The 9,406-nt window shown below is 39.6% G+C and overlaps 1 pseudogene; it reads left to right on the forward strand.

Moving 5' to 3' along the window:
- The first annotated feature begins 7,143 nt into the window (after positions 1–7,143).
- On the forward strand, positions 7,144–9,185 carry LOC118520074 (RNA-binding protein EWS-like; annotated as a pseudogene).
- Positions 9,186–9,406: the final 221 nt, after the last annotated feature.

Here is a 9,406-nt window from a genome sequence, read left to right on the forward strand (position 1 = left end):
ACCGCGCGCGGAGGCGGTCGCGGAGACGCCTCCCCTGCGGGTCAGGCGTGAGTCGCGCGGGAGCAACTGTCAACACCTTGTTCTGCCAGAGACTTACCGCCGCAGAACTGCCTCCGCACACCCGAAGGCGGCTTCGGGATGCGAGCCCACCGCCGCCCGCTCCACGTCTGTGACCTGCTGAGGCGAGGCCTTCTGGACCGGTCTTACAGGGCCCTGCCTAATCTGAGGAGACTGCACAATGCAGCTCCCTGGTCAGGACTTAGGACCCCGCGCCCACTCGGAGGCTCGGAGGCCCGGAGGCGCGAGCATGACACCCGCCTCCTCAGCCCTGGCTGTGGCTAAAGTTTTAGCCAAACAAAGGAAAAAAGAAGGCATCGTGGTGTCTGGCTTAAAAAGCAGTAACGAATTGTTCCGATTTCTAGTAGCACGTTAATTGTGAATTTAATTTACTGTTTTCCTCATTAGAGGTTTTTATTTTTGAGGAAAGGATGGTGCGTTTCAATCACGCTGGGATGAAAATAGCCTAGCAAACTTATTTTTGTTCCTAGTCAATTTCAGCATCCTTCGTGCCGGTTTTACAGTCATTAAGTCTTACAATGTGTTAGGTTGGTGGCAGTTTAAACAGATACACAGGATTTTGGCAATTTGTTCCATTTTTTAAAATAAAGACTAATCCTTTTTTTTTTTTTTTCCCCAAGTACCTTAACTTTTGGACATACCTTTTGCCTTCCTTTTAAAAGGAACTCTGTCCCCCACCCCCCAACCCTGGTGAGGAGAAGAAAAGAATATGCTGGTCACCAGAGGAAAAGCAACAATACAGAAATGAGGGAGGTAGAAAAGCAGAAAGATCATAATCAAACCCTGCTAACAATGAAAGCACATGAGAACGTTTTCTCAGTTTGTAAGTCATTTTTCCTTCTAGCCCAGAACTAAGGGTTTTGCTTAAGCAAGTCTATGCCCTCATTACATTTTCTTAATATGACATCAAAAAGCTTTCTGATCAGCTGGTTACTTTGAAATGAATAAGCAATAGAGTTTGGCTTATGTAATCATTAAGATCAATGTATTTTATGGGCACACTAAGAAATCATGGATTTTAAGACTCACCATTATTTCATGTTACTCAAGAGAGAAAAACACTGCCAATTAAACTATGCCATGCCACTGATATTTTTAGGACACATCTTGAATTCAGAGATGTTAAAATGTGAAAAACAATGAGTCTTGGAATCTGTGGATTGGTAATGAGCTGGTGTTCCAATGAGGAAAAGATTCTACAGGTTCTGTTCTGAAGTCTGAGATATTGTAGTTCAAATAAATATGAGAGACGTTTATTATTCTGTGAATGACACTATTTCAGCAAAGCTAGTAACTTCGGAGTTTGTCAACAGATTGAAACCTGTCACCTATTTTCTAGAACAGTATTTTTTTATACTGACTCAAAAATTAATTTTTTAATGAAATAAGCTAAAATGGAATAGAATATAAAGATCAGAGTACGTACCTAGTGTGGGCAAGAAATTGCTTTGTGAAATTTTTGTTTCATTTGTGGGAAAGGGTAAGAGTGTGTCCTATGTTGTGATTTAAACTGTTTCTTATTGTGAGTTGCAATCAAATAGATTTGAAAAAGAATGTTCTTAGAGCACAAATAACAGGCAAAATATACGCTCTGAGCTCTCTTTCTCTGTTGCTTTTCCTTTACTTTGGGAACTAAAACTAAAGATTAGAAAGAGAAGGCAAATTGCCTTGACAATCCTCTCCTGCCTCAGCCCAAATTTCTTACATTGGCTGTTGAAAATAAATGGTCTTTTATTGGAATAGAAAGCACTGTTCTAGAAGCAAGGTGGCCTAGGTTATAGACCTTGCTAATTAGACTTTGACTAGATGAATTACTCCCTGCATTTCAAGTTCTGATAAAAGTAGGAAGTTGGACTATATGCTGTTTAACCAGTGTCATTCAACCTTTTTTTTAGTGATGATATTCACATTTGAAATAACCATTGTACACTCAGGATTGTGCAAATTCTTGTCAGACTAGTTGTAACTCCTATCAACCACACTCAAAAAAAAAAAAATCAATGCAAGTTCATGAAAGTAAAGATATGGGACAACAAATGTAAGTGTATCTTTTGCAATTGTCTGTATTTTAACTGTTGCTAATAATAATTGCTTGCCATAAATGATGATTTTGACATACCTCACAATTGATTGCAACAAAATGATGTATCAATATATTCAAATTCAGAAATACATACTTTTCAGATCTTTTCAAATCTAATATTCTATGAGTCCAGGAAATGGTCATTCAATCTAGCATTTGTGATGTAATCACAACATAAACAAATTGTAATATGTAATCCTGCACTGTAATTGAGAAATATCCTGTAACTCCCATTTGCTATGTTGAGATACCCTACAAGTTTTCTACTCTTAAAATGATTTTAAGAATAACATTTTTAAACAAAACTTTTTATTAAAACTATCCACTTTTATTATAACTATCCAATTTTAACTCCAATGAGAATTAATCTCTTATTGCCTAGTGTTTAATTAATTATACATTTCTGAGAATGAGAAGTTCTTTTTCCAAATCAGTTAAAGCACTGACAGGCATGATAATTTTTCCCACAGAATATGTATCAACCCTGACCTAGAATGAGAGAGATTGGCTTGAGGTTGTTTTTGTTTTACCTTTAGCCTTTCCATTTAGACACTTATGTTGCCAAAAATTGCTGATGAGGATTTTACGTTAAAATCCTCATTTTCTCAGAGAAGATTAAGAGCAACCTTAAACATGAATAAGGTATTCAACACAATAAGACTGTGGTAGATTATATTATTACTCTTGGCCATGTAACTTGCTCTAACCAGTGGTTTATAAACAGATGTAATACATGCTAACTGCTTTAAATTTGAGTGCAACATTCAGGTCAATCTCTTAGTCTTATGCTGCCTGCCATAAAAAAGGCATGTTGCAAATAGGCTATCAGAATGAGAAAATACATGGAGCAGACCTGCAACTGACCTTTACCCTGGAGCAATACAGCAGCAGCTGACCTGCAGCTACTAACATGAAACAAGAGTAAATCATAAATATGTATTGTCCTAAATCACAGAGATTTTGAAATTATTATGTAATATAATCTCACAAATCAGCTTAAGTGAATGTAAACCAACAGATTAGTGGTTCAAAGGCTAAATGCACTGTAGAACAATAATATTCTTCTATTTAGTAAAATAAAATAATAGACACCTTCAAAATAGTCACCTAGATATTTGGTAAGCACCCAACTAAAAATTTCTATTAAAAAGTAGTCTATTTATAAGATCTGTAGATTTGTTTGCAAGATATTTATATATCGATGCGGGGCTCGATCCCAGGACCCTGAGATCATGACTTGAGCTGAAACCAAGAGTTGGGTGCTTAACCGACTGAGCCACCCAGGTGCCCCGAGCAGTTCATATTTTAAACAATAACAAGCACAGAAGAAAATGAGACCACATTAGTGAGAAACAGTGAATATAGATAGCAAAAACATATTCAGAAGGACTTCAGATACTGAAATTACACACAGACTATAAAATAACTATATAAAATATAAATAAAGGGCAACCTTGAAAATATGTACAGAGAACAAGAAAGTACAAAGAATAAAGATATTTTTTAAATAGAATTTAAAGAATAAAAAATATAAATTATTAAAATTTAAAACTCAGTGGACATGTTTAATAGTCTATTTGACATAGCAGAAGTACAATTTAGTGAACTGGGAGAAAGAGATGAAATTGCCCAAATGCAATAGAAAAAAGAAAAATAAATGAAAAATATAAAGAGACTTTAAGTGACATCGAAGACATTCTGAGAAAGTATAAAATAAATCAGTACTCCAAAAGAATAGGAAAGAGAAAATGTGGCAGAAGCAGTATTTGATAAGATAATGGTTGAAAACTTTCCAGAACTAATGAAAGACTCTAACCCACAGACTTAGGAAATCCCCAGCAAGTTAAAGAATAATAGATCTACACTTATATACATTATAGTAAAATTACAAAACACCAAAAACAAAAAAAGAAAACCTTAAAAGTAGAAGAGAAAAAAAATAGATTATCCTCAAAATATCTGGTAATTGGCTTTCCTCAGTAACAAACAATAGAATCAGGAGACAGTGGAATAATGTCTTCAGTGGCCTAAAAGAAAATGATGATTAGCCTAGAATTCAATGCCCATTGAAGAGATCTTTTAAGAATGAGGCCAAAATGAAGGCATTTTCAGGCAAGCAAAAGCAGAGTTTGCTGCTAATACTGATTCTCACTAATAGAAAGTCTAAAGAAATTTCTTTCTTCAGAAAAAAAATGAAATGATCCCAAATAAAAGGTCTGAAAGTTAAGACTAAAGGAAGAGCATTGAAAGTGCTAAATATTGGGCGCCTGGGTGGCTCAGTCGTTGGGCATCTGCCTTCGGCTCAGGTCATGATCCCAGGGTCCTGGGATCGAGTCCCACATCGGGCTCCCTGCTCGGCAGGAAGCTTGCTTCTCCCTCTCCCACTCCCCCTGCTTGTGTTCCTGCTCTCGCTGTCTCTCTCTCTGTCAAATAAATAAATAAATAAATAAATAAATAAATAAAAAATAAATAAAAAAATAAAAAAAAAGAAAGTGCTAAATATTTGCATGAATCTAAAAACCACTGACTATGCAAAACAGAATTGTTAAAATTATTTAATATTTTTAAAAGAAAAAATAGCAATCACTCATATTCCTAACATCAGAATAAGTCCAATCAGATTCTCACTTTATACCTACTATTAAACAGACCTCATCAGACTAAGTATTCTATCCATTTGTATTATCATTTCCATCTGGTATATGCCCTTAAAAGCAAAAATACTAAACATTTCCATTTATTTTTTTTCCTCTTTTCTGATCCATTTAGGCAAAACTGTATTAATGTTTTATTGGTATTCTCTTTTTAAATAACTCTACTGGTATAGCATTTTAAATGTTTTTCTTCATGACATTTTTATTTCAAATTTGCATAATGTACCAGTGAAGATGATTTATTAATAATCAGACTAAGAAATTAAATGGATAGGGCGCCTGGGTGGCTCAGTCGTTGAGCGTCTGCCTTCGGCTCAGGTCAGGATCCCAGGGTCCTGGGATCGAGCCCCGCGTCGGGCTCCCTGCTCCGCGGGAGGCCTGCTTCTCCCTCTCCCACTCTCCCTGCTTGTGTTCCCTCTCGCTGTCTCTCTCTCTCTGTCAAATAAATAAATAAAATCTTTAAAAAAAAAAAAAAAAAAAAAAAAAATTAAATGGATAGAATACTTAGGAGATCATGATTTAGAGTAATAGAAAGTAGAATTATATACTATTTTTCACATAACTATGAAGCATTAATGAGTCCCACCATAGAAGTCTAAAAATGAAAGTTCATCATAACAAATTATATAATTATGTATTCACAGGTTAAGAACAATTAACTCTTACTGAAAAGCTCTGCCTACTCTTTCCACCCACATTGCCTATTCAAAATTAGGTGCATGCTATGACTTTTAATACCATCTCTGGAAATAGTTAGAAATCTATGCTCAGGCTGTAAAGATTGACTCCTGAGTTTTAATTCAGCTCAGAGGGCATCCTGAACTCGAAATAAATTTTTATAAAGGGAGAAGAAGAACCCATCTCTTTCTGATATCTACCTAGACTACACATTCCCAGTTGTAAATATGTTTTTCATTTCAATTTCAAGAGAGTGTATAAAAAGCTGTTTATCACAATTACGTAAATATGAAAAGCATAGAACACATAATTCCTTAAATTTCCGAAGTTGTAGTAACTACGATGCAAAGAAATTATACCTTACTTTTTTTTTTTTAAAGATTTTTTATTTATTTATTTGAGAGAGAGAGAATGAGAGAGAGCAAGCACATGAGAGGGGGGAGGGTCAGAGGGAGAAGCAGACTCCCTGCCGAGCAGGGAGCCCAATGCGGGACTCGATCCCGGGACTCCAGGATCATGACCTGAGCCAAAGGCAGTCGCTTAACCAACTGAGCCACCCAGGCGCCCGCCTTACTTTTTTTTTAACCAAAGCTTTACCCTTTCTTTTCCTCAGCCATATGAGATTATTCAAAACATATTTACTTCTATAATACTTTCCTGAGAAAACCAAATCTATAATTTCACTGCATAATGTCTAAATGACTTTCATTACTTTATATTTTTTAACATATAAGAGATTATATATTACTAGTATAGATTATTCCAGTTAGCTTTGTCCAACCTGTATTTATATGTTTATAAACTTTCTGACAGTTCACAAGTAATTCAATTCATATAAACCAGACTGTACATTAATTCTTTCAATTTAATAAGTTATCAGTTTTTACTGGGTCCAAGGCCCATCCTGTTTACAAAAAAATTATTAAGTAGCTGTAGGTTACTCCACCTCTTTTCTGAAATGAATGGGAAGCTAGCAAGAGGCCTTGCCCTATAAACTAACAGTTTTTCAAAACTGCCATTTGTACTCTTCTCTGCTGGCAAAGAAGGTGCCATACCGACAACATTATCAAATAGCAGCATCTACCCACCCCTCCCAACAAGGACAGGTGCTGCCTGGATTACTTTTGTCAAATCTCCTAGGTATTTATTATCTTTCTTATTTCTCCAGAACACTGGTGCCCAGAAGTGACAAGGTGAAGAAAGAAGGCACCTACCCCTATATTCCAGTAATGTCTGTCCAAAGCATTCTTGTCAGGTTCATCCCTCTGTTCTAGGCCCTGTTGCTATTTTCCCCTAGTTGTTTTCAGTCAGTTCCTATGGGAGCCTAACTTGCTGGTATTATACACACAGACAGCTGAGACCAGACTCCCAATCCCATTCCCCCACTGGTTTCCTTTAACACTTAATCCCTATAAAGCACTCCTGGAATGGACTAGAGTTGGGATACATCTATTTTTTATTTTCTTTTTAAATATCAGCTCCTTTCCAGAGATGACCAAACACTTTGCCCCTTGTGGTACCACATTGTGTTGATTATTTTGACTAACTTTCTTTTGTTGTCAGCCAATAGTCTTGGACCTAGCATCGTTTGCCTCCCAGCCCCCCTTCCTGAAATTATTAGAAAAGCAGTACACCATATGAATACAATGATCTAAACTAGGAACAGGGAAAATTCTAGAAGAAAATGAACTTTATGCAATAAATAAAGGCAAGGGGAAAAATGGGGCACTATTACATATTAAAATAGACTCATCAACATTAAAATGGTGTCCACGGATTATAGTACCTACTGCCAAGCTACAACCCACTCAAGGATATGCACAGACCACCCAGGCATATGGGCAGCAAAGTTATGGAACCTATGGACAGCCCACTGATGTCAACTATACCCAGACTCAGATAACTGCGACTTATGGGCAGACCGCCTAGGCAACTTCTTATGGAACAGCCTCCCGCTGGTTACACCACTCCAACTGCCCCCCAGGCATACAGTCTGCCTATTCAGGGGTATGGCACTGGTGCTCATGATACCACTGCTATGGTCACTACAGGCCTCCTATGCAGCTCAGTCTGCATATGGCACTCAGTCTGCTTACCCAGCCTATGGGCAGCAGCTGGCAGCCACTGAACCTGCAAAACCGCAGGATGGTAACAAATCTGCTGAGACTAGTCAACCTCAGTCTAGCACAGGAGGTTACAACCAGCACAGCCTAGGATGTGGACAGAGTAACTACAGTTATCCCCAGATACCTGGGAGCTACCCCTGGGAGCTGACCCCAGCCAGTCAGGGTACCACCATCTTATCTTCCTACCAGCTGTTCCTCTGCACAGCCAACTAGTTATGATCAGAGCAGTTACTCTCAGCAGAACACCTATGGACAGCCCAGCAGCTATGGCCAGCAAGTAGCTATGGTCAACAAAGCAGCTATGGGTAGCAGCTGCCCACTAATTATCCCTCCCAAACTGGATCCTACAGCCAGGCTCCAAGTCAGTATAGCCAACAGAGCAGCAGCTACGGGCAGCAGAGTTCATTCCAACAGGACCACCCCAGGAGCATGAGTGTTTATGGGCAGGAGTCTGGAGGATTTTCCAGACCAGGAGAGAATGGGAACATGGGTGGGCCTGATAACCGGGGCAGGGAAAGAGGGGGATTTGATCGTGGAGGCATGAGCAGAGGTGGGCAGGGAGGAGGACATAGTGGAATGGGTGCTGGAGAGCGAGGTGGCTTCAATAAACCTGGTGGACCCATGGTCGAAGGACCAGATCTTGATCTAGGCCCACCTGTAGATCCAGATGAAGACTCTGACACAGTGCAATTTATGTGCAAGGCTTAAATGACAGTGTGATCCTAAATGATCTGGCAGACTTCATTAAGCAGTGTGGGATTGTTAAGATCAACAAGAGAACTGGACAACCCATGATCCATATCTACTTGGACAAGGAAACAAGAAAGCCCAAAGGTGATGCTATGGTGTCCTATGAAGACCCACCAACTGCCAAGGTTGCCATGGAGTGGTTTGATGGGAAAGAATTTCAATGGAGCAAACTTAAGGTTTCTCTTGCTAGGAAGAAGCCTCCGATGCACAGCATGCAGGGTGGTATGCCTCCCTGAAAGGGCAGAGGGATGCCACAGCCACTCCGTGGAGGTCCAGGGGGCCCAGGAGGTCCTGGGGGTCCCAATGGGTCACATGGGAAGCCATGGAGGAGACAGAGGTGGCTTTCCCCCAAGAGGGCCCCGGGGTTCCCATCTGGAGGAGGAAACGTCCAGCACTGAGCTAGAGACTGGCAGTGCCCCAATCAAGGGTGTGGAAACCAGAACTTCGCCCAGAGAATAGAATGCAACCAGTGCAACGTCTCGAAGCCTGAAGGCTTCCTTCCAACCACCCTTTCCACCCCCGGGTGGTGACCGTGGCAGAGGTGGCCCTGGTGGCATGCGGGGAGGAAGAGGCAGCCTCATGGACTGCAGTAGTCCCAATGGGATGTTCAGAAGTGGTCATGGTGGAGAAAGAGGTGGCTTCCGTGGTGGCTGGGGCATGGACTGAGGTTGCTTTAGTGGAGGAAGATGGGGCGGCCCTGGTGGGCCCCTTGGACCTTTGATGGAACAGACAGGAGGAAGAAGAGGTGGGCATGGAGGACCTGGAAAAATGGATAAAGGTGAGCACTGTCAGGAACGCAGAGACTGTCCCTACTAGACGCAGAGACCCCGTACAGCTTCATTGACTACCAGATTTATTTTTAAACCAGAAAATGTTTTAAATTTATAATTTCATATTTATAAGGTTGGCCACAACATGGTGATTATACCTTGTCTGTACTTTAGTATTTTTCACCATTTGTGAAGAAACATTAAAACAAGTTAAACGGTAGTGTGCTGAACTTTTTTTTCCTTCTTTTAAAGATGGTTGTTTTGGTT

Source organism: Halichoerus grypus, chromosome 6 (assembly GCF_964656455.1).
Source record: "Halichoerus grypus chromosome 6, mHalGry1.hap1.1, whole genome shotgun sequence".
Taxonomy (NCBI): Eukaryota; Metazoa; Chordata; class Mammalia; order Carnivora; family Phocidae; genus Halichoerus; species Halichoerus grypus.